This window comes from Pseudophryne corroboree, chromosome 3, assembly GCF_028390025.1.
Source record: "Pseudophryne corroboree isolate aPseCor3 chromosome 3, aPseCor3.hap2, whole genome shotgun sequence".
In the NCBI taxonomy this organism is placed as follows: domain Eukaryota; kingdom Metazoa; phylum Chordata; class Amphibia; order Anura; family Myobatrachidae; genus Pseudophryne; species Pseudophryne corroboree.
The window spans coordinates 603,234,175-603,261,586 of record NC_086446.1 but is presented as its reverse complement, the minus strand read 5'-3'; positions in this window follow the sequence as shown (position 1 = coordinate 603,261,586).

Genomic DNA, 27,412 nt, shown 5'->3' with positions numbered 1-27,412 from the left:
GAAAACTGTTAATGAAATGTTAAAGGCAATTTCTTTATTGTATGTGGGAAATGTCAGATGCGTAGGGACATGCATCATTCTAGTAGGTGCGTATGTGGCACCCCACCAAAACAACCTTCTCCCCTTGTACATTTACTGTGGAGTGCCTTATTTATATTTATACTATATGTATATATATATATATATATATATATATATATATACATATATATATATATATATATATATATATATAAAAAACGAACAGAGACATGCAGCGGCACTCAGACTGATCCCAAATCAATAATGTGCAAACGGCAATTTAATCCATAGGAAACAAAGTGGGGTGGCCAAAGTTTCGGGGCACTAACGCCCTTTTATATCAATTATTCCAGAGGGCACCGGAGCAAAGTTCTATAGGGTGAGTGCCAGCTCTTCTATGCTATATATATATATATATATATATATATATATGCACCTGATCTATTGTAATAGTGTATATAGATATAAATGCGTAAGATGCCATGTATGTTATGCCCCTTATACATTGGTGACAGTGGGGTATGCCGTCAGCCATCTTGTGGCCACAACATGCATTGGTGTCAGTGTATAATAAGGGACTAAGCACCCAGTGAAGCCAGCACGTATGGAGAATGTGTCACCCCATCATAGCTGCCATGAGCTGTAGTGTGACTTTTGTGCCCCTTCCCCTGCTGAATGCATCCTTGACTGGACACTATTAAACTTACATCAGGGATAGGGCTACCTGTGCCTTGAGTGCTGTGTCTGGCATGGGGACACTGACCAATAAGCAACAGGCGTATTGATCCCAGAGAGAGAAAGACAGCTTGTGCAGTGGCAGTTGCAGCCGTCTTCAGAGACAGTTGGCCAGCAGCCATCTTAGGAGGACTCAGAGCAGCACTTGGAGCAGAGGCAGCTGCTGGTGTGTGACAGGAGTGCTCTAAAGCTCATGAAAAGCCAGATTCTATTCCCAGTTACCGGAGATCTACATTGTAGCAGCCAATCCATAAATACCAGCCTCCTGTGGGGATCCCACTGTTTCCAATGGTGCTGGCTGACAGGCATCTGACAGAGCAGGACAGTGATGGGCTCTACTGACTGTGTAGCTGCAAACTAGGCCACGCAGCCTACCCTCCCTTTTGAAGGATAGCCCTGGAGGTAGCCCTGCTTTGGAGTAACAGATGGTGGGAGGAGCAGAGACAGTGTCTTGCTGCAGCTGCAGACAGAGGTCACCATATGATGGTTAATTGATGCCAACCTAACCCTTGCAACACAGGTCGGTAACACTGCTGCACTAGCCACACATCACAAGCTTCCTCAGGGACAAAAGACAGTTTAGCTGCTTACATTGTATCTTAGCTCAAATGCTACAGGTAAGCATAGTTTTGGAACATAAAGCTGCATAAGTACTTTATAAATACAATTCCAATCAGCAGCTAGTTTTATCCAAGGACACAATTAATTTACTACAGTTGTTAATCTGCAGTTGAAGGAGCATCAGCATTGCAGGGAGCATAGTAATACAGTACTTCCTCTCTCTCGACTCGCAATTTATAGACGTCACTGTCACACAGCTTTACAGGGAAACTGTCAGCTAAGGACAGATACTTTTGTCACAGAAGTTATATGGAGGTAGTTACAGGGTAGCAAAGCTGTCTGACTGTGGCCTTGCTCTTTGTATTTCAGTCAGTCTATTCCTGCAAGAGCTACATATTTTATATAAGACTGTGAACTTTCAAAGCTGTGATCACTGAATAAGGAGCTATAGCTATTATGACTGAGTTCTGCAACATGAACTATTTAATGGACAAATTGCGCCTTTTTTTTCGTCCGTTTTAAAATTCGACTGTACTCGACAGCCGCAGCCCTCCCGCCGGGACCATGAATTCGCCATATGCAATACAAAACTCATTCGACACTCCCCTTGTCGAATAACGGACCAATCGTCGAGTAGTGGGCGTCCTGAATTCGACTTCCCGCCGTTTGCAGCCCTTTATTAGGGCTTGTTTGCTGCGTGCTCAGCAGCCATTTTGTGAACCTGCAGAGAGGTGTGTGGAGGTGCAGAGCTAGCAAATTGGTTGTTTGCTGTGGTATCGTTTGGACACCCAGCAGGCTTTAATCCAGGACAGACGGGAGGATACCTGTTACCCCGGAGGAGAGTCGTTTTTGGAGCGATTTCTACATTTTTAGGTAAGTACCACATGTGGGTCTGGTGTTGCATGTATGTGTTTGTGTAGTGGGGGTTGCCATGAGGTGTACATGAGGTGTACATGGGGTGTTTGGGGTATGTATATATATGTGTGCAGGTATGTGTATAGCTCCTGCTTGTATTGCTGCATTTTTGGGGGGAGTTTTGTGTTTTGGGGTAGTTTTTCACGTTTTTTTTTCTTTCTTAAAATGACTTTTTGGGTCATGCTTTTGCATTGGTGTACCTCCAGCATGTGCAGGGATGTTTTTTGTCTTGTTTGGGGTGATTTTAGTGCGTGTCGGTATCAATGTGGTCGACATGTGATGTTGTTTGTTTGCTAAAACATGTTTTTTCTCTGACGTCCTAGTGGATGCTGGGAACTCCGTAAGGACCATGGGGAATAGCGGCTCCGCAGGAGACTGGGCACAAAAGTAAAAGCTTTAGGACTACCTGGTGTGCACTGGCTCCTCCCCCTATGACCCTCCTCCAAGCCTCAGTTAGATTTTTGTGCCCGAACGAGAAGGGTGCACACTAGGTGGCTCTCCTGAGCTGCTTAGTGAAAAAGTTTAAGTATAGGTTTTTTATTTTCAGTGAGTCCTGCTGGCAACAGGTTCACTGCACCGAGGGACTAAGGGGAGAAGAAGCGAACTCACCTGCGTGCAGAGTGGATTGGGCTTCTTAGGCTACTGGACATTAGCTCCAGAGGGACGATCACAGGCCCAGCCATGGATGGGTCCCAGAGCCGCGCCGCCGGCCCCCTTACAGAGCCAGAAGACTGAAGAGGTCCGGGAAATCGGCGGCAGAAGACGTCCTGTCTTCAATAAGGTAGCGCACAGCACCGCAGCTGTGCGCCATTGCTCTCAGCACACTTCACACTCCGGTCACTGAGGGTGCAGGGCACTGGGGGGGGCGCCCTGAGACGCAATAAAAACACCTTAGATGGCAAAAAATACATCACATATAGCTCCTGGGCTATATGGATGCATTTAACCCCTGCCAGTTTTTTCCTTAAAAAAGCGGGAGAAAGGCCGCCGAGAAGGGGGCGGAGCCTATCTCCTCAGCACACAAGCGCCATTTTCCCTCACAGCTCCGCTGGAAGGACGTCTCCCTGACTCTCCCCTGCAGTCCTGCAGAACAGAGGTTAGGGCGCGTTGGGAAACACCCCCTAGGGTAGATAAGGCGCTCACACGCTTATCAAAACAAGTGGCGTTACCGTCTCCTGATACGGCCGCCCTCAAGGAGCCAGCTGATAGGAAGCTGGAAAATATCCTAAAAAGTATACACACACATACTGGTGTTATACTACGACCAGCAATCGCCTCAGCCTGGATGTGCAGTGCTGGGGTGGCTTGGTCGGATTCCCTGACTGAAAATATTGATACCCTGGACAGGGACAGTATATTATTGACTATAGAGCATTTAAAGGATGCATTTCTATATATGCGAGATGCACAGAGGGATATTTGCACTCTGGCATCAAGAGTAAGTGTGCTGTCCATTTCTGCCAGAAGAGGGTTATGGACGCGACAGTGGTCAGGTGATGCGGATTCCAAACGGCATATGGAAGTATTGCCGTATAAAGGGGAGGAGTTATTTGGGGTCGGTCTATCGGACCTGGTGGCCACGGCAACGGCTGGGAAATCCACCTTTTTACCCCAGGTCACCTCTCAGCAGAAAAAGACACCGTCTTTTCAGGCTCAGTCCTTTCGTCCCCATAAGGGCAAGCGGGCAAAAGGCCACTCATATCTGCCCCGGGGCAGAGGAAGGGGAAAAAGACAGCAGCAGGCAGCCTCTTCCCAGGAACAGAAGCCCTCCCCCGCTTCTGCCAAGTCCTCAGCATGACGCTGGGGCCTTACAAGCGGACTCAGGTACGGTGGGGGGTCGTCTCAAGAAGTTCAGCGCGCAGTGGGCTCACTCGCAAGTGGACCCCTGGATCCTGCAGGTAGTATCTCAGGGGTACAAATTGGAATTCGAGACGTCTCCCCCTCGCCGGTTCCTGAAGTCTGCTTTACCAACGTCTCCCTCCGACAGGGAGGCGGTATTGGAAGCCATTCACAAGCTGTATTCCCAGCAGGTGATAATCAAGGTACCCCTCCTACAACAGGGAAAGGGGTATTATTCCACGCTGTTTGTGGTACCGAAGCCGGACGGCTCGGTAAGACCTATTTTAAATCTGAAATCCTTGAACACTTACAAACAAAGGTTCAAATTCAAGATGGAGTCACTCAGAGCAGTGATAGCGAACCTGGAAGAAGGGGACTATATGGTGTCTCTGGACATCAAGGATGCTTACCTCCATGTCCCAATTTGCCCTTCTCACCAAGGGTACCTCAGGTTTGTGGTACAGAACTGTCACTATCAGTTTCAGACGCTGCCGTTTGGATTGTCCACGGCACCCCGGGTCTTTACCAAGGTAATGGCCGAAATGATGATTCTTCTTCAAAGAAAAGGCGTCTTAATTATCCCTTACTTGGACGATCTCCTGATAAGGGCAAGGTCCAGGGAACAGTTAGAGGTCGGAGTAGCACTATCTCAAGTAGTACTACGACAGCACGGGTGGATTCTAAATATTCCAAAATCGCAGCTGATTCCGACGACACGTCTGCTGTTCCTAGGGATGATTCTGGACACAGTCCAGAAAAAGGTGTTTCTCCCGGAGGAGAAAGCCAGGGAGTTATCCGAGCTAGTCAGGAACCTCCTAAAACCAGGCCAAGTGTCAGTGCATCAATGCACAAGGGTCCTGGGAAAAATGGTGGCTTCTTACGAAGCGATTCCATTCGGCAGATTCCACGCAAGAACTTTTCAGTGGGATCTGCTGGACAAATGGTCCGGATCGCATCTTCAGATGCATCAGCGGATAACCCTGTCTCCAAGGACAAGGGTGTCTCTCCTGTGGTGGTTGCAGAGTGCTCATCTTCTAGAGGGCTGCAGATTCGGCATTCAGGACTGGGTCCTGGTGACCACGGATGCCAGCCTGAGAGGCTGGGGAGCAGTCACACAGGGAAGAAATTTCCAGGGCTTGTGGTCAAGCATGGAAACGTCATTTCACATAAATATCCTGGAACTAAGGGCCATTTACAATGCCCTAAGTCAAGCAAGGCCTCTGCTTCAGGGTCAGCCGGTGTTGATCCAGTCGGACAACATCACGGCAGTCGCCCACGTAAACAGACATGGCGGCACAAGAAGCAGGAGGGCAATGGCAGAAGTTGCAAGGATTCTTCGCTGGGCGGAAAATCATGTGATAGCACTGTCAGCAGTGTTCATTCCGGGAGTGGACAACTGGGAAGCAGACTTCCTCAGCAGACACGACCTCCACCCGGGGGAGTGGGGACTTCACCCAGAAGTTTTCCACATGATTGTGAACCGTTGGGAAAAACCAAAGGTGGACATGATGGCGTCCCGCCTCAACAAAAAACTAGACAGATATTGCGCCAGGTCAAGGGACCCTCAGGCAATAGCTGTGGACGCTCTGGTAACACCGTGGGTGTACCAGTCAGTGTATGTGTTCCCTCCTCTACCTCTCATACCCAAGGTACTGAGAATCATAAGAAGGAGAGGAGTAAGGACTATACTCGTGGCTCCGGATTGGCCAAGAAGGACTTGGTACCCGGAACTTCAAGAGATGCTCACGGAGGACCCGTGGCCTCTACCTCTAAGAAAGGACCTGCTCCAGCAGGGACCCTGTCTGTTCCAAGACTTACCGCGGCTGCGTTTGACGGCATGGCGGTTGAACGCCGGATCCTGAAGGAAAAAGGCATTCCGGATGAAGTCATCCCTACCCTGATCAAAGCCAGGAAGGATGTAACCGTGCAACATTATCACCGTATTTGGCGTAAATATGTTGCGTGGTGTGAGGCCAGGAAGGCCCCTACAGAGGAATTTCAACTGGGTCGTTTCCTGCATTTCCTGCAAACAGGACTGTCTATGGGCCTAAAATTAGGGTCCATTAAGGTTCAAATTTCGGCCCTGTCGATTTTCTTCCAGAAAGAACTGGCTTCAGTTCCTGAAGTTCAGACGTTTGTAAAAGGGGTACTGCATATACAGCCTCCTTTTGTGCCTCCAGTGGCACCTTGGGATCTCAATGTAGTTTTGGGGTTCCTAAAATCACATTGGTTTGAACCACTCACCACTGTGGACTTAAAATATCTCACATGGAAAGTGGTAATGCTGTTAGCCCTGGCTTCAGCCAGGCGTGTCTCAGAATTGGCGGCTTTATCCTATAAAAGCCCTTACCTAATTTTTCATACGGACAGGGCAGAATTGAGGACTCGTCCTCAATTTCTCCCTAAGGTGGTTTCAGCGTTTCACTTGAACCAGCCTATTGTGGTACCTGCGGCTACTAGGGACTTGGAGGACTCCAAGTTGCTGGACGTAGTCAGGGCCCTGAAAATATATGTTTCCAGGACGGCTGGAGTCAGAAAATCTGACTCGCTGTTTATCCTGTATGCACCCAACAAGCTGGGTGCTCCTGCTTCTAAGCAGACTATTGCTCGTTGGATTTGTAGTACAATTCAGCTTGCACATTCTGTGGCAGGCCTGCCACAGCCAAAATCTGTAAAAGCCCATTCCACAAGGAAAGTGGGCTCATCTTGGGCGGCTGCCCGAGGGGTCTCGGCTTTACAACTTTGCCGAGCAGCTACTTGGTCAGGGGCAAACACGTTTGCTAAATTCTACAAATTTGATACCCTGGCTGAGGAGGACCTGGAGTTCTCTCATTCGGTGCTGCAGAGTCATCCGCACTCTCCCGCCCGTTTGGGAGCTTTGGTATAATCCCCATGGTCCTTACGGAGTTCCCAGCATCCACTAGGACGTCAGAGAAAATAAGAATTTACTTACCGATAATTCTATTTCTCGTAGTCCGTAGTGGATGCTGGGCGCCCATCCCAAGTGCGGATTGTCTGCAATACTTGTACATAGTTATTGTTACAAAAATCGGGTTATTATTGTTGTGAGCCATCTTTTCAGAGGCTCCTCTGTTATCATGCTGTTAACTGGGTTCAGATCACAGGTTGTACGGTGTGATTGGTGTGGCTGGTATGAGTCTTACCCGGGATTCAAAATCCTTCCTTATTGTGTACGCTCGTCCGGGCACAGTATCCTAACTGAGGCTTGGAGGAGGGTCATAGGGGGAGGAGCCAGTGCACACCAGGTAGTCCTAAAGCTTTTACTTTTGTGCCCAGTCTCCTGCGGAGCCGCTATTCCCCATGGTCCTTACGGAGTTCCCAGCATCCACTACGGACTACGAGAAATAGAATTATCGGTAAGTAAATTCTTATTTTTGCTCCTATTTTAGCACTGGTGTACCTCCAGCATGTGCAGGGATGTTTTTTGTCTTGTTTGGGGTGATTTTAGTGCGTGTCGGTATCAATGTGGTCGACATGTGATGTTGTTTGTTTGCTAAAACATGTTTTTTTGCTCCTATTTCAGCACTGGTTAACCTCCAGCATGTGCAGGGATGCTTTTTGGCTTGTTTGGGGTGACTTGGAGCAAGTTTGTGTCGGCCATGCGGTCGACATGTCATGTCGTTTGTTTGCCAAACATGTTTTTTTGCTCCTATTTTAGCACTGGTGTACCTCCAGCATGTGCAGGGATGCTTTTTGGCTTGTTTGGGGTGACTTGGAGCAAGTTTGTGTCGGCCATGCGGTCGACATGTCATGTTGTTTGTTTGCCAAACATGTTTTTTTGCTCCTATTTTAGCACTGGTGTACCTCCAGCATGTGCAGGGATGCTTTTTGGCTTGTTTGGGGTGACTTGGAGCAAGTTTGTGTCGGCCATGCGGTCGACATGTCATGTTGTTTGTTTGCCAAACATGTTTTTTTGCTCCTATTTTAGCACTGGTGTACCTCCAGCATGTGCAGGGATGCTTTTTGGCTTGTTTGGGGTGACTTGGAGCAAGTTTGTCAGCCATGCGGTCGACGTCATGTCGTTTGTTTGCCAAACATGTTTTTTTGCTCCTATTTTAGCACTGGTGTACCTCCAGCATGTGCAGGGATGCTTTTTGGCTTGTTTGGGGTGACTTGGAGCAAGTTTGTGTCGACCATGCGGTCGACATGTCATGTTGTTTGTTTGCCAAACATGTTTTTTTGCTACTATTTTAGCACTGGTGTACCTCCAGCATGTGCAGGGATGCTTTTTGGCTTGTTTGGGGTGACTTGGAGCAAGTTTGTCAGCCATGCGGTCGACATGTCATGTCGTTTGTTTGCCAAACATGTTTTTTTGCTCCTATTTTAGCACTGGTGTACCTCCAGCATGTGCAGGGATGCTTTTTGGCTTGTTTGGGGTGACTTGGAGCAAGTTTGTCAGCCATGCGGTCGACATGTCATGTCGTTTGTTTGCCAAACATGTTTTTTTGCTCCTATTTTAGCACTGGTGTACCTCCAGCATGTGCAGGGATGCTTTTTGGCTTGTTTGGGGTGACTTGGAGCAAGTTTGTCAGCCATGCGGTTGACATGTCATGTCGTTTGTTTGCCAAACATGTTTTTAGGATCCTATTTTAGCACTGGTGTACCTCCAGCATGTGCAGGGATGCTTTTTGGCTTGTTTGGGGTGACTGTGTGTGTCAGCCATTTTGTGTGTTTCAGCCATTGTTGACCTCCAGTATGTACAGGTATGCTTGTACGGGGGTTTTGGCTTATTTGGCTGTTGTTTTTTTTTGTGTGTGTTTGGTCCTGCTTGAGAACTAGGGTCCCAGCAGCATGACGTGTGGTTGCATGTAATTTTGTAATGTGTGTTACATTTGTAAAAATATATATTTTTTTCTCTTTTTACAACAGAGATGTCCAGGGACAAGCGGGCCCGATCCCCCCCTTCCCCCCACCCCTCAGAAGAACTTTCCCTGCATAGCAACGAGGAGTGGGAGCCGACCCAGGAGGAGGATACGACCGACCAGGCATGCAGTGACCAACCGCGGTCATCAAGGGACCAGATGGAGAAGTCAAAGAAAAAGAAAAAGCCTAGAAAGGTAAATACTGACAACACCTGCAGACACAATAGCATCCAACTTGACACACCCTAGTTTGCGCACTGCCATGAACACCTACAGGTATCTTTGCGCACTGCCAGGGATACTGACACTCACAGGTACATACCGATCTTAGTAAATGCATGTTTTTTTTTTAATCCCTAAAGGCAAGAAGCCAGCCAGAGGAGCAGTCGGAGGAGGAAGCCTCTGGTGAAGATGCAGGACCGAAGAAGCCGCGTGGACCCAGATACACTGAGGCGGAAAACTGTGCCCTAGTGGATGGCGTCGACAGGTCCTACGACGTTCTGTATGGACCAAGGGCCAGACCACAGCAGCTAAGACCAAGCGAAACATCTGGGATGCCATCGCGAGACAAGTCACTGCAGTATCTGGAAACCGCCGAAGCACCAGAAACTGCATGAAGCGGTACAGTGATTGCCGCAGACAGACCAAGAAGAAGATGGGGATTCAGCGCCAACATGAGACAGCTACGGGAGGTGGTCCGGCTCTCAATCTGAAGTGGCTACCCTGGGAGAACGTTATTAGAACCCTGCCATGGTCGAAGGAGTTCGCGGAGGTGTGGACTCTAGCCGTCCTGCTGGCTTTCCCGAGGAGGAAGAACCGCCCAGAAGACGGAAGACGGCGGGAGACAAGCAGTCCAAAAGGAGGCCTGATGGTAAGAATACATTCAGATGAGCTGTTCATAATCTTTTTTTTTTTTTTTTGTATTTGCTAATGTGTTTTTTTTTTTCACAGACACGCCTGCCCAGAGGACATCACCTGCACGCAGGACATCGCCAGCGCGCGGACCATCACCTGCACAGCAGGCATCGACAGCAGCGCGCGGACCATCACCTGCGCAGCAAGCATCGGGAGCGCGCCGATCATCACCTGCGCGCCACACATCGTCATCGCGCAGAAAGTCACCTGCGCGCCAGATGTCGTCAGCACGCAGACCATCACCTGCGCGCCAGACATCAGCGCGCAGAACGTCACCTGTGCGACAGACACCGTCGGCGACCACACCACCAGATGGGTGTCAAACTACAGCTCCTGCGCGCAGGCCATCACCAGCTCATCTCTCCAGGAGCTCTGGGACTGTGACCAAAGAGCCTCAACAAGACACTACCCTTGTGGACCCATCACCCGAACTGTTTGAGTCTACAGGGTTAATGGATGAGACTTTTTTCTTGGGTTTGAAGACAGCCGTGCAGAAGTATCCAGCCGGACCCTTGAAAAGTCTCCAGAATTGAGGACAAGCGAAGCTCCTGGAGCAGCGGCACCTCAGGATGGAGAAGGTTTGTATTTACTTTTTTGGGGGGTGGTGGGGGGGTGCACCAGTTTTGTATAGTTTATTACCTTGAATTTTTTTTTCTATTGCAAACAGAGGTGCCACGGACCAGCAGAGAACTTGCGTCGGGGATTGGTCCCTTCTACAGGCCGGATCTCCTACAGGATTCGTCAGAGGAAGTAAATATCGAATTGTGAGCCTTCAAACAAATGTATGAATGTGTATAATAATTTCTAATTTTCTTTTCAGCTGCACAAATGCAATTGGTGGCAGACGTACAGGAAGGGCAGGATCCCTCAAATGTTCAGAGGGTACACACCCTGGCATCCCAGATTACTTCCCGCCAGGATACTTACACGAATGTCGTTGAAACCAGACTGGACGCCATTGAGAAGACAATGGAGAAGATGGCAAACAGTCTGGTTGAAATGCAAAAGGCTCATGCCGACAGCACGGCCAAAATGCAAAAGACCAGACGAGAAGATCACAGGGAGACTATGGACATCCTTCACATTCTGGCCACATCCATCAACCGGCTGGTGGAGAACACATCATGCCTGGCACACAGCACTGACAACATGTCGGAGAGCCAACGATATTCGGCATCCAGCCAACAGATCATCGCAACCACACTGCAGATGATGTACGATAAGCTCCCAGAGCCAGCTCATCAACACGCTGGTGATCCACCACTTCCGCCATCACAAGCCACATGGACGCCTCCTTCCCTTCCTCCACCACCATCCTGGTATAGACGGTCACAGCTGTACCAAGGATATACAGGGATGTACCTCACCCACCAGATGCCTCCACCACCAACACCGGCCGCAACATCTACACCCGCACGGGCACCGAGGCCAAGTCAATACACTCCCCAGCCGCCCAGGGCATCGACTCCCCATCAGGAGGAAGACGAGGATCCGGACGGACAACCACCATAAGCCCGGTCGTATTGTTTTACTTACTGTTATGTTTTTCATGTATCCCTTTCTCCCCCTCCCATTAGTTTTTTTTTTCTTACTATTGTTTTATATGTGTTGGGCTCCCCCACCCGTGACCGGGTACTACCAAGGAGCTTTGTCTAGGCATACATGCGCGGGCATGTATGCGGGCGCGTGTGGTAACGGATGAAAGCTCCTTGTGGCTACATGTATGATGGGCCAAAGAGCTATTCTAATACCACTTTTTTTTTAACCAAAAAAATCCTTTTTGTATTGGTGTACAATAGGCTTTCACTGTTGTGTGAATTTACTATTCACTAGTGTTTGTTTTTGGCTTATTCATAGGATTGGATGGAAAATTGAAGTGGACGGCATAGTTCGTGTTGTGCGTACCAAGGTGAGTAAAGCCATGTTTCAATGTATATATTCAAGAAACTTTGGACCGCCTGCCCTTGTGGAACCACACAGCCCAGCAATGGGTCATGCTGGGCTGTGTGGTTCCACAAGTGCAGGCGTGTCAAAGTGCTGACCACTGACACCACTATTCCACTTTGGACCGCCTGCCTTTGTGGAACCACACAGCCCAGCAATGGGTCATGCTGGGCTGTGTGGTTCCACAAGTGCAGGCGTGTCAAAGTGCTGACCACTGACACCACTATTCCACTTTGGACCGCCTGCCTTTGTGGTACCACACAGCTCAGCAATGGGTCATGCTGGGCTGTGTGGTTCCACAAGTGCAGGCGTGTCAAAGTGCTGACCACTGACACCACTATTCCACTTTGGACCGCCTGCCTTTGTGGAACCACACAGCCCAGCAATGGGTCATGCTGGGCTGTGTGGTTCCACAAGTGCAGGCGTGTCAAAGTGCTGACCACTGACACCACTATTCCACTTTGGACCGCCTGCCCTTGTGGAACCACACAGCCCAGCAATGGGTCATGCTGGGCTGTGTGGTTCCACAAGTGCAGGCGTGTCAAAGTGCTGACCACTGATACCACTGTTCCACTTTGGACCGCCTGCCTTTGTGGAACCACACAGCCCAGCAATGGGTCATGCTGGGCTGTGTGGTTCCACAAGTGCAGGCGTGTCAAAGTGCTGACCACTGACACCACTAATGTCGTGTCTCTTCACATCCACGCCACTTGGGAAGGATACTCCGCAAGACCTGTGGAAGAGAATAGTATGAGGTTCCAGCTATTGGTAGTGTCACCATTCTATGGAAAAGGTACAAGCAACACGACACAAGCAGGTTACAGCGGCCCCAAATGCAACCCTCCTGCACTTGCGTAACTACACATCCAAACATTCCCTGATGCAGCGTAAGCATTTCTGTCAGGGCATGATTGGATGTGCAGTTTTGCAAATGCCGGAGGGCTACACTTGGGACACACCGGGGTGACTTTGGACAAGAGGGAGTTTTGGGCAATACATCTCACCTGAGCGGGGTTGTCTGCTACATGGCGGAGGTTCAGGTCCATATCACAAGTAGGTCGCCCATGGAACATCAGGGGAAATGTCGTGTCTCTTCACATCCACGCCACTTGGGAAGGATACTCCGCAAGACCTGTGGAAGAGAATAGTATGAGGTTCCAGCTATTGGTAGTGTCACCCTTCTATGGAAAAGGTACAAGCAACACGACACAAGCAGGTTACAGCGGCCCCAAATGCAACCCTCCGGCACTTGCGGAACTACACATCCAAACATACCCTGACGCAGCGTAAGCATTGCTGTTAGGGCATGATTGGATGTGCAGTTTTGCAAATGCCGGAGGGCTACACTTGGGACACGCCGGGGTGACTTTGGACAAGAGGGAGTTTTGGGCAATACATCTCACCTGAGCGGGGTTGTCTGCTACATGGCGGAGGTTCAGGTCCACATCACAAGTAGTTCGCCCATGGAACATCAGGGGAAATGTCGTGTCTCTTCACATCCACGCCACTTGGGAAGGATACTCCGCAAGACCTGTGGAAGAGAATAGTATGAGGTTCCAGCTATTGGTAGTGTCACCCTTCTATGGAAAAGGTACAAGCAACACGACACAAGCAGGTTACAGCGGCCCCAAATGCAACCCTCCGGCACTTGCCTAACTACACATCCAAACATACCCTGACGCAGCGTAAGTATTGCTGTCAGGGCATGATTGGATGTGCAGTTTTGCAAATGCCGGAGGGCTCCACTTGGGACACGCCGGGGTGACTTTGGACAAGAGGGAGTTTTGGGCAATACATCTCACCTGAGCGGGGTTGTCTGCTACATGGCGGAGGTTCAGGTCCATATCACAAGTAGGTCGCCCATGGAACATCAGGGGAAATGTCGTGTCTCTTCACATCCACGCCACTTGGGAAGGATACTCCGCAAGACCTGTGGAAGAGAATAGTATGAGGTTCCAGCTATTGGTAGTGTCACCCTTCTATGGAAAAGGTACAAGCAACACGACACAAGCAGGTTACAGCGGCCCCAAATGCAACCCTCCGGCACTTGCGGAACTACACATCCAAACATTCCCTGATGCAGCGTAAGCATTGCTGTCAGGGCATGATTGGATGTGCAGTTTTGCAAATGCCGGAGGGCTACACTTGGGACACGCCGGGGTGACTTTGGACAAGAGGGAGTTTTGGGCAATACATCTCACCTGAGCGGGGTTGTCTGCTACATGGCGGAGGTTCAGGTCCACATCACAAGTAGTTCGCCCATGGAACATCAGGGGAAATGTCGTGTCTCTTCACATCCACGCCACTTGGGAAGGATACTCCGCAAGACCTGTGGAAGAGAATAGTATGAGGTTCCAGCTATTGGTAGTGTCACCCTTCTATGAAAAAGGTACAAGCAACACGACACAAGCAGGTTACAGCGGCCCCAAATGCAACCCTCCGGCACTTGCGTAACTACACATCCAAACATTCCCTGATGCCGCGTAAGCATTGCTGTCAGGGCATGATTGGATGTGCAGTTTTGCAAATGCCGGAGGGCTACACTTGGGACACGCCGGGGTGACTTTGGACAAGAGGGAGTTTTGGGCAATACATCTCACCTGAGCGGGGTTGTCTGCTACATGGCGGAGGTTCAGGTCCATATCACAAGTAGGTCGCCCATGGAACATCAGGGGAAATGTCGTGTCTCTTCACATCCACGCCACTTGGGAAGGATACTCCGCAAGACCTGTGGAAGAGAATAGTATGAGGTTCCAGCTATTGGTAGTGTCACCCTTCTATGGAAAAGGTACAAGCAACACGACACAAGCAGGTTACAGCGGCCCCAAATGCAACCCTCCGGCACTTGCGGAACTACACATCCAAACATACCCTGACGCAGCGTAAGTATTGCTGTCAGGGCATGATTGGATGTGCAGTTTTGCAAATGCCGGAGGGCTACACTTGGGACACGCCGGGGTGACTTTGGACAAGAGGGAGTTTTGGGCAATACATCTCACCTGAGCGGGGTTGTCTGCTACATGGCGGAGGTTCAGGTCCACATCACAAGTAGGTCGCCCATGGAACATCAGGGCGAAATGTTGTGTCTCTTCACATCCACGCCACTTGGGAAGGATACTCCGCAAGACCTGTGGAAGAGAATAGTATGAGGTTCCAGCTATTGGTAGTGTCACCCTTCTATGGAAAAGGTAAAGGTACAAGCAACACGACACAAGCAGGTTACAGCGGCCCCAAATGCAACCCTCCGGCACTTGCCTAACTACACATCCAAACATTCCCTGACCTAGCGTAAGCATTGCTGTCAGGGCATGATTGGATGTGCAGTTTTGCAAATGCCGGAGGGCTACACTTGGGACACGCCGGGGTGACTTTGGACAAGAGGGAGTTTTGGGCAATACATCTCACCTGAGCGGGGTTGTCTGCTACATGGCGGAGGTTCAGGTCCACATCACAAGTAGATCGCCCATGGAACATCAGGGGAAATGTCGTGTCTCTTCACATCCACGCCACTTGGGAAGGATACTCCGCAAGACCTGTGGAAGAGAATAGTATGAGGTTCCAGCTATTGGTAGTGTCACCCTTCTATGGAAAAGGTACAAGCAACACGACACAAGCAGGTTACAGCGGCCCCAAATGCAACCCTCCGGCACTTGCCTAACTACACATCCAAACATTCCCTGACGCAGCGTAAGCATTGCTGTCAGGGCATGATTGGATGTGCAGTTTTGCAAATGCCGGAGGGCTACACTTGGGACACGCCGGGGTGATTTTGGACAAGAGGGAGTTTTGGGCAATACATCTCACCTGAGCGGGGTTGTCTGCTACATGGAGGAGGTTCAGGTCCACATCACAAGTAGGTCGCCCATGGAACATCAGGGGAAATGTCGTGTCTCTTCACATCCACGCCACTTGGGAAGGATACTCCGCAAGACCTGTGGAAGAGAATAGTATGAGGTTCCAGCTATTGGTAGTGTCACCCTTCTATGGAAAAGGTACAAGCAACACGACACAAGCAGGTTACAGCGGCCCCAAATGCAACCCTCCGGCACTTGCCTAACTACACATCCAAACATTCCCTGACGCAGCGTAAGCATTGCTGTCAGGGCATGATTGGATGTGCAGTTTTGCAAATGCCAGAGGGCTACACTTGGGACACGCCGGGGTGACTTTGGACAAGAGGGAGTTTTGGGCAATACATCTCACCTGAAGTGGCGCTTCCTGATTGGCTGAAGGGACCTTTCTCTGACAGGAGTCATGGGAGGGGTCTCTGCATTCGGGGAAAGGGGTCCCATGTGTAAACATGGTACCCCTTTCAGTCCGTCTGGTTCGGGTTAATGCGGTTTGTTTTTTTGCCAAGTACGTGGATTATAATAAAAGACCAGACACTGGATCAGGTGAGTATAATTTTATTTTCAGGTACCCCGGGCGTCGACATTGGAGACGAGGCCAGAGTTGGCGTGTCAACATAGGTAAGTATGTGTGTCAGCATGTATGTAATAAAGTTATACTTTCACGGTGTCTGTGTCCTGTTTTCTCTAACGTCCTAAGTGGATGCTGGGGACTCCGTCAGGACCATGGGGAATAGCGGCTCCGCAGGAGACAGGGCACAAAAATAAAGCTTTAGGATTAGGTGGTGTGTACTGGCTCCTCCCCCTATGACCCTCCTCCAAGCCTTAGTTAGGTTTTTGTGCCCGTCCGAGCAGGGTGCAATCTAGGTGGCTCTCCTAAAGAGCTGCTTAGAAAAAGTTTTTAGGTTTTTTATTTTCAGTGAGTCCTGCTGGCAACAGGCTCACTGCATCGAGGGACTTAGGGGAGAGAATTTCAACTCACTTGCGTGCAGGATGGATTGGATTCTTAGGCTACTGGACACCATTAGCTCCAGAGGGAGTCGGAACACAGGTCTCACCCTGGGGTTCGTCCCGGAGCCGCGCCGCCGACCCCCCTTACAGATGCTGAAGATTGAAGGTCCGGAAACAGGCGGCAGAAGGCTCTTCAGTCTTCATGAAGGTAGCGCACAGCACTGCAGCTGTGCGCCATTGTTGTCACACACTTCACACCAAGCGGTCACGGAGGGTGCAGGGCGCTGCTGGGGGCGCCCTGGGCAGCAATATTTAATACCTTTATGGCAAAAGAATACATCACATATAGCCATTGAGGCTATATGTATGTATTTAACCCATGCCAGATATCTAAAACTCCGGGGGCGGGGCTTATTCTCCTCAGCACACAGCGCCATTTTCCTGCTCAGCTCCGCTGTGAGGAAGGCTCCCAGGACTCTCCCCTGCACTGCACTACAGAAACAGGGTAAAACAGAGAGGGGGGGGCATTTTTTGGCGATATTTTGATATATTTAAGCTGCTATAAGGAACAACACTTATATAAGGTTGTTCCCATATATATTATAGCGCTTGGGTGTGTGCTGGCAAACTCTCCCTCTGTCTCCCCAAAGGGCTAGTGGGGTCCTGTCTTCGATAAGAGCATTCCCTGTGTGTCTGCTGTGTGTCGGTACGTGTGTGTCGACATGTATGAGGACGATGTTGGTGTGGAGGCAGAGCAATTGCCGATAATGGTGATGTCACCCCCCAGGGAGTCGACACCGGAATGGATGGCTTTGTTTATGGAATTACGTGATAATGTCAGCACATTACAAAAATCAGTTGACGACATGAGACGGCCGGCAAACCAGTTAGTACCTGCCCAGGCGTCTCAGACACCGTCAGGGGCTGTAAAGCGCCCTTTACCTCAGTCGGTCGACACAGACCCAGACACAGACACTGAATCTAGTGTCGACGGTGATGAAACAAACGTATTTTCAAGTAGGGCCACACGTTATATGATCACGGCAATGAAGGAGGCTTTGCATATCTCTGATACTGCAGGTACCACAAAAAGGGGTATTATGTGGGGGGTGAAAAAACTACCTGTAGTTTTTCCTGAATCAGAGGAATTAAATGATGTATGTGATGAAGCGTGGGTTAACCCAGATAGAAAAGTGCTAATTTCAAAAAAGTTATTAGCATTATACCCTTTCCCGCCAGAGGTTAGGGCGCGCTGGGAAACACCCCCTAGGGTGGATAAGGCGCTCACACGCTTATCAAAACAAGTGGCGTTACCGTCTCCTGATACGGACGCCCTCAGGGATCCAGCTGATAGGAGACTGGAAACTACCCTAAAAAGTATATACACACATACTGGTGTTATACTGCGACCAGCCATCGCCTCACCCTGGATGTGCAGTGCTGGGGTCGTCTGGTTGGATTCCCTGACTGAAAATAATGATACCCTGGATAGAGACAGTATTTTATTGACTATAGAGCAATTAAAGGATGCTTTCCTTTATATGCGAGATGCTCAGAGAGATATTTGCACTCTGGCATCGAGAGTAAATGCGATGTCCATATCTGCCAGAAGGAGTTTATGGACGCGACAGTGGTCAGGTGATGCGGATTCCAAACGACATATGGAAGTATTGCCGTATAAAGGGGAGGAATTATTTGGCGTCGGTCTATCGGATCTGGTGGCCACGGCAACTGCCGGAAAATCCACCTTTTTACCTCAGACCCCCTCCCAACAGAAAAAGACACCGTCTTTTCAGCCGCAGTCCTTTCGGTCCTATAAGAACAAGCGGACAAAAGGACAGTCATATCTGCCTCGGGGCAGAGGAAGGGGTAAGAGAGGGCAGCAAGCAGCCCCTGCCCAGGAACAGAAGCCCTCTCAGGGTTCTGCAAAGCCCTCAGCATGACGCTGGGGCCTTACAAGCGGACTCAGGAGCGGTGGGGGGTCGACTCAAGAATTTCAGCGCACAGTGGGCTTGCTCACAGGTGGACCCCTGGATCCTGCAGGTAGTATCTCAGGGTTACAGGTTGGAATTCGAGAAGTCTCCCCCTCGCAGGTTCCTAAAGTCTGCTTTGCCAACGTCTCCCTCAGACAGGGCGACGGTATTGGAAGCCATTCACAAGCTGTTTTCTCAGCAGGTGATAGTCAAGGTACCCCTCCTACAACAGGGAAAGGGGTATTACTCCACGCTATTTGTGGTACCGAAGCCGGACGGCTCGGTAAGACCTATTCTAAATCTGAAATCTTTGAACCTGTACATACAAAAATTCAAGTTCAAGATGGAGTCACTCAGAGCAGTGATAGCGAATCTGGAAGAAGGGGACTTTATGGTGTCCCTGGACATAAAGGATGCTTACCTGCATGTCCCAATTTGCCCTTCACATCAAGGGTACCTCAGGTTCGTGGTGCAAAACTGTCATTATCAGTTTCAGACGCTGCCGTTTGGATTGTCCACGGCACCTCGGGTCTTTACCAAGGTAATGGCCGAAATGATGATTCTTCTGCGAAGAAGAGGCGTATTAATTATCCCTTACTTGGACGATCTCCTGATAAGGGCAAGGTCCAGAGAACAGCTGGAGGACGGAGTAGCACTAACCCGACTAGTGCTGCAACAACACGGGTGGATTCTGAATTTTCCAAAATCTCAGTTGACCCCGACGACACGTCTGATGTTCCTGGGAATGATTCTGGACACGGTTCAGAAAAAGGTGTTTCTTCCGGAGGAGAAAGCCAGGGAGTTATCCGAACTTGTCAGGAACCTCCTAAAACCAGGGAAAGTGTCTGTGCATCAATGCACAAGAGTCCTGGGAAAGATGGTGGCTTCTTACGAAGCGATTCCATTCGGCAGATTCCACGCACAAACTTTTCAGTGGGATCTGCTGGACAAATGGTCCGGATCACATCTGCAGATGCATCAGCGGATAACCTTATCGCCACGGACAAGGGTGTCTCTTCTGTGGTGGTTGCAGAGTGCTCATCTGTTAGAGGGCCGCAGATTCGGCATACAGGACTGGGTCCTGGTGACCACGGATGCCAGTCTGAGAGGCTGGGGAGCGGTCACACAGGGAAGAAACTTCCAGGGAGTATGGTCAAGCCTGGAGATGTCTCTTCACATAAATATACTGGAGCTAAGAGCGATTTACAATGCTCTAAGTCTGGCAAAACCCCTGCTTCAGGGTCAGCCGGTGTTGATCCAGTCGGACAACATCACGGCAGTCGCCCACGTAAACAGACAGGGCGGCACAAGAAGCAGGACAGCAATGGCAGAAGCTGCAAGGATTCTTCGCTGGGCGGAAGATCATGTGATAGCACTGTCAGCAGTATTCATTCCGGGAGTGGACAACTGGGAAGCAGACTTCCTCAGCAGACACGATCTACACCCGGGAGAGTGGGGACTTCATCCAGAAGTCTTCCACATGATTGTGAACCGTTGGGAAAAACCAATGGTGGATATGATGGCGTCCCGCCTCAACAAAAAACTGGACAGGTATTGCGCCAGGTCAAGAGACCCTCAGGCAATAGCTGTGGACGCTCTGGTAACACCGTGGGTGTTCCAGTCAGTGTATGTGTTCCCTCCTCTGCCTCTCATACCAAAAGTACTGAGAATTATACGGCAAAAGGGAGTAAGAACGATACTAGTGGCTCCGGATTGGCCAAGAAGAACTTGGTACCCGGAACTTCAAGAGATGCTCACGGAGGATCCGTGGCCTCTACCTCTAAGACGGGACCTGCTTCAGCAGGGACCGTGTCTATTCCAAGACTTACCGCGGCTGCGTTTGACGGCATGGCGGTTGAACGCCGAATTCTAAGGGAAAAAGGCATTCCGGAAGAGGTCATTCCTACACTGGTAAAAGCCAGGAAGGAGGTGACTGCACAACATTATCACCGCATTTGGAGAAAATATGTTGCGTGGTGTGAGGCCAGGAAGGCCCCCACGGAGGAATTTCAACTGGGTCGATTCCTACATTTCCTGCAAACAGGATTGTCTATGGGCCTCAAATTGGGGTCCATTAAGGTTCAAATTTCGGCCCTGTCGATTTTCTTCCAGAAAGAATTGGCTTCAGTTCCTGAAGTCCAGACTTTTGTAAAAGGAGTACTACATATACAGCCCCCGGTTGTGCCCCCAGTGGCACCGTGGGATCTTAATGTAGTCTTGGATTTTCTCAAATCCCATTGGTTTGAGCCGCTCAAATCGGTGGAGTTGAAGTATCTTACATGGAAAGTAACCATGCTACTGGCCCTGGCTTCAGCCAGGAGAGTATCAGAATTGGCGGCTTTATCATATAAGAGCCCATATCTGATTTTCCATACGGACAGGGCAGAACTGCGGACGCGTCCTCATTTTCTGCCTAAGGTGGTGTCAGCGTTTCACCTGAACCAGCCTATTGTGGTGCCTGCGGCTACTAACGATTTGGAGGATTCCAAGTTGTTGGACGTGGTCCGGGCATTGAAAATATATATTTCAAGAACGGCGGGAGTCAGAAAGTCTGACTCACTGTTTATATTGTATGCACCCAACAAGATGGGTGCTCCTGCTTCTAAGCAGACGATTGCTCGTTGGATTTGTAGCACAATTCAACTTGCACATTCTGTGGCAGGCTTGCCACAACCTAAATCTGTCAAGGCCCATTCCACAAGGAAAGTGGGCTCATCCTGGGCGGCTGCCCGGGGGGTCTCGGCATTACAACTCTGCCGAGCTGCTACTTTGTCAGGGGCAAACACGTTTGCAAAATTCTACAAATTTGATACCCTGGCTGAGGAGGACCTTGAGTTCTCTCATTCGGTGCTGCAGAGTCATCCGCACTCTCCCGCCCGTTTGGGAGCTTTGGTATAATCCCCATGGTCCTGACGGAGTCCCCAGCATCCACTAGGACGTTAGAGAAAATAAGAATTTACTTACCGATAATTCTATTTCTCGTAGTCCGTAGTGGATGCTGGGCGCCCATCCCAAGTGCGGATTGTCTGCAATACTTGTACATAGTTATTGTTACAAACAAATTCGGGTTGTTATTGTTGTGCCGTCTGTTCAGAGGCTCCTACGTTTGTCATACTGTTAACTGGGTTCAGATCACAAGTTATACGGTGTGATTGGTGTGGCTGGTATGAGTCTTACCCGGGATTCAATATCCTTCCTTATTGTGTACGCTCGTCCGGGCACAGTATCCTAACTGAGGCTTGGAGGAGGGTCATAGGGGGAGGAGCCAGTACACACCACCTAATCCTAAAGCTTTATTTTTGTGCCCTGTCTCCTGCGGAGCCGCTATTCCCCATGGTCCTGACGGAGTCCCCAGCATCCACTACGGACTACGAGAAATAGAATTATCGGTAAGTAAATTCTTATTTTTATTTGGGTATTTTTTTGCAGTAGAACTACAGGTACCAGCGGGCCCGTTTCCCCCCCGCATGCTGGTACTTGTGGTTCTCCAAGTACCGGCTTGCGGGGGAGGCTTGCTGGGACTTGTAGTTCTTCTGCAAAAAACAATATTCTTACATTTTACTCAAGGCTATCAGCCCCCCATCCGCAGCCCTTGGATGGAGGGGACAGCCTCGGGCTTCACCCCTGGCCCTTGGGTGGCTGGGGGGGGACCCCTTGATTGAAGGGGTCCCCACTCCTCCAGGGTACCCCGGCCAGGGGTGACTAGTTGGATATTTAATGCCACGGCCGCAGGGCACTGTATAAAAGTGACCCCCGGCTGCAGGGCCGGTGCAAGGTTTCTTGGCACCCTAGGCAAAACTATAGCCTACACCCTCCCCACCCCTGACCTCTAAGTAAAGTTGGCAGCTGCAGTATTGATTAGGTTTAAAAGTTACAAAGACTTTTATTTATTATTATTTTCTGTTCAGTGTTGAAGCATACATCTGCAGATCCCTCTGCTGGTATAGGGGTCGTGTTGTGCAATTGTATAAAAATATCTACACACTGGTCTACACGCACAACCAAAGTTTGCTGCTGATCTGAGGTTTAGCGCACACTATGCAAATGAATTCGCCAATATAGCAGCCGATTTGGTAAGCATACACACTTACCCAGAGCTGGATTAAGGCTTCGGAGGGCCCGGGGTACACACACGTATACATATACACATATATACATTGTATACATATACACACACACATATATATATATATATATATATTTTATATATATATATATATATATATATAAACCCAGAACCAAAACTTTAAATACTGTACAGCCAGCCTTACCTTTTTTTACTCTGCTGGCAGGTTGCACAGATATAATAGAAGGAGAGCATAAATTCCTTACTCTCTGTCTCCTCCAAGCAGCAAAACATCTCCGCTGGGCTGGGCACAGGCTGGCTCCACAAGATGCAGGCTGCTGCTCCACGGATTATTGACAGCTGAGCCGTCGCTCAGCTGTCCTGCCTTTACTCACTCCCTGCGGGCGGCAGCAGTGTTTTATAATGCAGTGGGGAGCCGGGGAGAGCCGTAAGCCGCCGGACAGGCGTCACTCAGCTACCCCTGCATGTGGCGCGGCTGGCGCCACCGGCGTTACCGGTGTTTGGCAATACAGTGGGGAGGCGGGACCCTGGGAGCGCAACACAGAGATCCAATCTGTGGAGGTGGCGCCATCGGGGGGCCCTTTTAAAAAGGAGGGCCCCGGGGTACTTACCCCCTGGCCCCCCCCCTAATCCGGCTCTGCACTTACCAATCAGCCAGTTGATGTGTCTGTGCAGACATCACGACTGGACGGGCATTTGAATTGGCCCAGCTGTGATGTCAGTCCGTGCAGTCAGCGTACGGTCGCCCATACACACAGCCAGATAGGCTGATATATCTGCAAGATATATCAGCATCAGCGGTGCTGCAGAGTTGATGCAAGGGCCCTCATTCCGAGTTGTTCGCTCGCAAGGCGATTTTAGCAGTATTGCACACGCTAAGCCGCCGCCTATTGGGAGTGAATCTTAGCTTCTTAAAATTGCGAACGAAAGATTCGCAATATTGCGATTACACATCTCGTAGCAGTTTCAGAGTAGCTTCAGACTTACTCGGCATCTGCGATCAGTTCAGTGCTTGTCGTTCCTGGTTTGACGTCACAAACACACCCAGCGTTCGCCCAGACACTCCTCCGTTTCTCCAGCCACTCCCGCGTTTTTTCCGGAAACGGTAGCGTTTTTTCCCACACGCCCATAAAACGGCCTGTTTCCGCCCAGTAACACCCATTTCCTGTCAATCACACTACGATCGCCTGAGCGAAGAAAAAGCCGTGAGTAAAAATCCAAACTTCATAGCAAATTTACTTGGCGCAGTCGCAGTGCGAACATTGCGCATGCGCACTAAGCGGAAAAACGCTGCGATGCGAAGAAATTTTCCGAGCGAACGACTCGGAATGACCTCCAATGTATATGAACGGTGCCTTCACAGACATAACAAGTGTGCACAACCACTGATGCACTACAGATATACATTGCCCGTTCACTAGAGCGGACGATGGAAGGGAAGAGACTGCATCAGAAACGACATCATAAATATATACAGTAAAGACATGAAGTGTGAGGAGTGATCACATTCTAGAGGATATGTAAATAATGTTTGTGATCATCCTGAAGTGGCAAATAAAGGAAAATTAAAACCTCATGACATACTGCATTGCATTAAATGCACACATGATAAAATGCAGCCAGTCCTAAATACATATACTGTCAATGTGCGAAGTGGGAATATGGAAGTATAAACTAAACACCCGCCATCATCCTAGGTAATTCTCCTACTCTCCACATGCTCTTCTTTGTGTCTGATTGCCTGCTTCTCTCACCTTTACTTACCACCTGCAACTCCACCTGCCACCTACCCTTTCATCCCCTTCTTCCCTCTCAACCTTTGCACTTCTCACTGCTGACCCCCCACCACCCTCACTCCCTGCACCTTGTTTCACTCCCTGCCTGCTTTCTTCCCCCACTGCCTACCTGCTTCCTTCTCACACCTCCGCACCTCTCACTAACTTCCTACTCTTTAGACCCTCTCCTCAATTCCCTTTCTCACCCACTGCAGCGCCTTCCCAAGCAGGGACAGTGACATTGCAGTGGCAGTTCAAAGTTGGCGCAGTCACCCACACAGCAGTCACCCACTGTCATACACACTCAGACATAGCAGTCACCCACACAGCAGTCACCCACTGTCACTCACACTCAGCAGTCACCCACTGTCACACACACTCACAATCACACACACTCAGCAGTCACCCACTATCACACACAATCAGCGGTCACCCACTGTCTCACACACTCAGCAGTCACCCACTGTCACACACACTCACACTCGGCAGTCACCCATTGTCACACAAACTCAGCAGTCAACCACTGCCATACACACTCAGACATAGCAGTCACCCACACAGCAGTCACCCACTGTCATACACACTCACACATAGCAGTCACCCACACAGCAGTCACCCACTGTCATACACACTCAGACATAGCAGTCACCCACACAGCAGTCACCCACTGTCATACACACTCACACATAGCAGTCACCCACACAGCAGTCACCCACTGTCATACACACTCAGACATAGCAGTCACCCACACAGCAGTCACCCACTGTCATACACACTCACACATAGCAGTCACCCACACAGCAGTCACCCACTGTCATACACACTCAGACATAGCAGTCACCCACACAGCAGTCACCCACTGTCATACACACTCACACATAGCAGTCACCCACACAGCAGTCACCCACTGTCATACACACTCAGACATAGCAGTCACCCACACAGCAGTCACCCACTGTCATACACACTCACACATAGCAGTCACCCACACAGCAGTCACCCACTGTCATACACACTCAGACATAGCAGTCACCCACACAGCAGTCACCCACTGTCATACACACTCAGACATAGCAGTCACCCACACAGCAGTCACCCACTGTCACTCACACTCAGCAGTCACCCACTGTCACACACACACTCACAATCACACACACTCAGCAGTCACCCACTATCACACACACTCACTATCACACACACTCAGCAGTCACACACACTCGCTATCACACACACTCAGCAGTCACCCACTGTCACACACACTCACAATCACACACAGTCAGCAGTCACCCACTATCACACACACTCAGCGGTCACCCAAAGTCTCACACACTCAGCAGTCACCCACTGTCACACACACTCACAATCACACACACTCAGCAGTCACCCACTATCACACACACTCAGCGGTCACCCAAAGTCTCACACACTCGGCAGTCACCCATTGTCACACAAACTCAGCAGTCAACCACTGTCACACACACTCACACATAGCAGTCACCCACACAGCAGTCACCCGCTGTCACACACACTCACTCTCAGCAGTCACCCATTGTCACACTCAGCAGTCACCCACTGTCACACACACTCACACTCAGCAATCATCCACTGTCACACACACACTCACACATAGCAGTCACCCACACAGTAGTCACACACTGTCACACACACTCACACTCAGCAGTCACCCATTGTGACACACACACACACACACACACACACACACACACACACACACACACACAGCGGCTAGGAGAAGCTCGGCTCCGCTCGTCAGGATCGCCCACTGCAGCAACAGCAGGGGGGAGGAACAGGGAACTGCCGGCTGAGAGGGCGCAGGGCGCAAGGAGGATGTCCCGAGTCCCAGTGCTGCTGAGTTTTGAGAAGCGGGAACTGTCTGACAGGCCAGGGGGCGGGCGCCATGCATGCATTCATTCATTGAAGCACACGGCATGTCAGCGCTACAAGACCCTCGACGCGGCCGCCCGTAGGCTAACCCACTGTAGCAAAATTTATTTTTTTTTAAAAATGGATTCAAAGGGAGCATGCCGCCCTCTAGTGGCCGGCGCTCATAGGCAGCTGCCTAAAGCTGCCTAATGGTGGCGCCGGCCCTGCCTGGCTGTGGCATTATCTGTCCAGCTAGTGGAGCCCGGTGCTGGTCCAAAAAATACGGGGGACCCCTACTCTTTTTGTCCCCCGTATTTTTTGCACCAGGACCAGGCGCAGAACCCGGTGCTGGTTGTTAAAATACGGGGGATCCCCTGTCATTTTTTTCCCGTATTTTGGCAACCAGGACCGGCTCAAAGAGCCCGAGGCTGGTTATGCTTAGTAGGGGGGACCCCACGCATTTTTTTTTTAGATTTTTACCATTCCATTTAAAAAAAAAAATGTTTTTAAATATATAAATAATACTTGTGCCTCCAAAATAGACAAACCAAGTACCTAATCCCTTCTAATATAAATAGATATGCTATTACCAATAAAAAAACACACAAAAAAAACATGTTTTTAAAATTTTTTATTAGATTCCGCCAGCAAAGTGTGGCGGATTGAAAATGACGAATTTACTGTCTAAAAGCACTGTTGTCGAATTTACAATCTTCAATTGAATATACTTTTGTCGAATTGCCGCATTTGTACCATTGCAGAAATGTCGAACTTGACAAATGTCGAATTTCAAAGTGTCGAATTTGGAATGGACGTTTTTTTGGCGAAAAGTACTGTATTGCATTGTCGAATTCTTTTGGGGGGCGAAAATGTCCAGTTTTTCGACATTTTCGGTAATTCGACCGCAATTGCATATACCCCATAAACTAGTACATGGGGCCCCACTAGTAATGCAATATATATGTTATTACTTTTGTTGCTTTTATTAGTTTGTTAAGATTGTTGGTGGTGGATAATAGATTCTGTAATGCTTTGTGGTAATATGTATTGCATGCACAAAGTGTTATTATAAATTGTGATA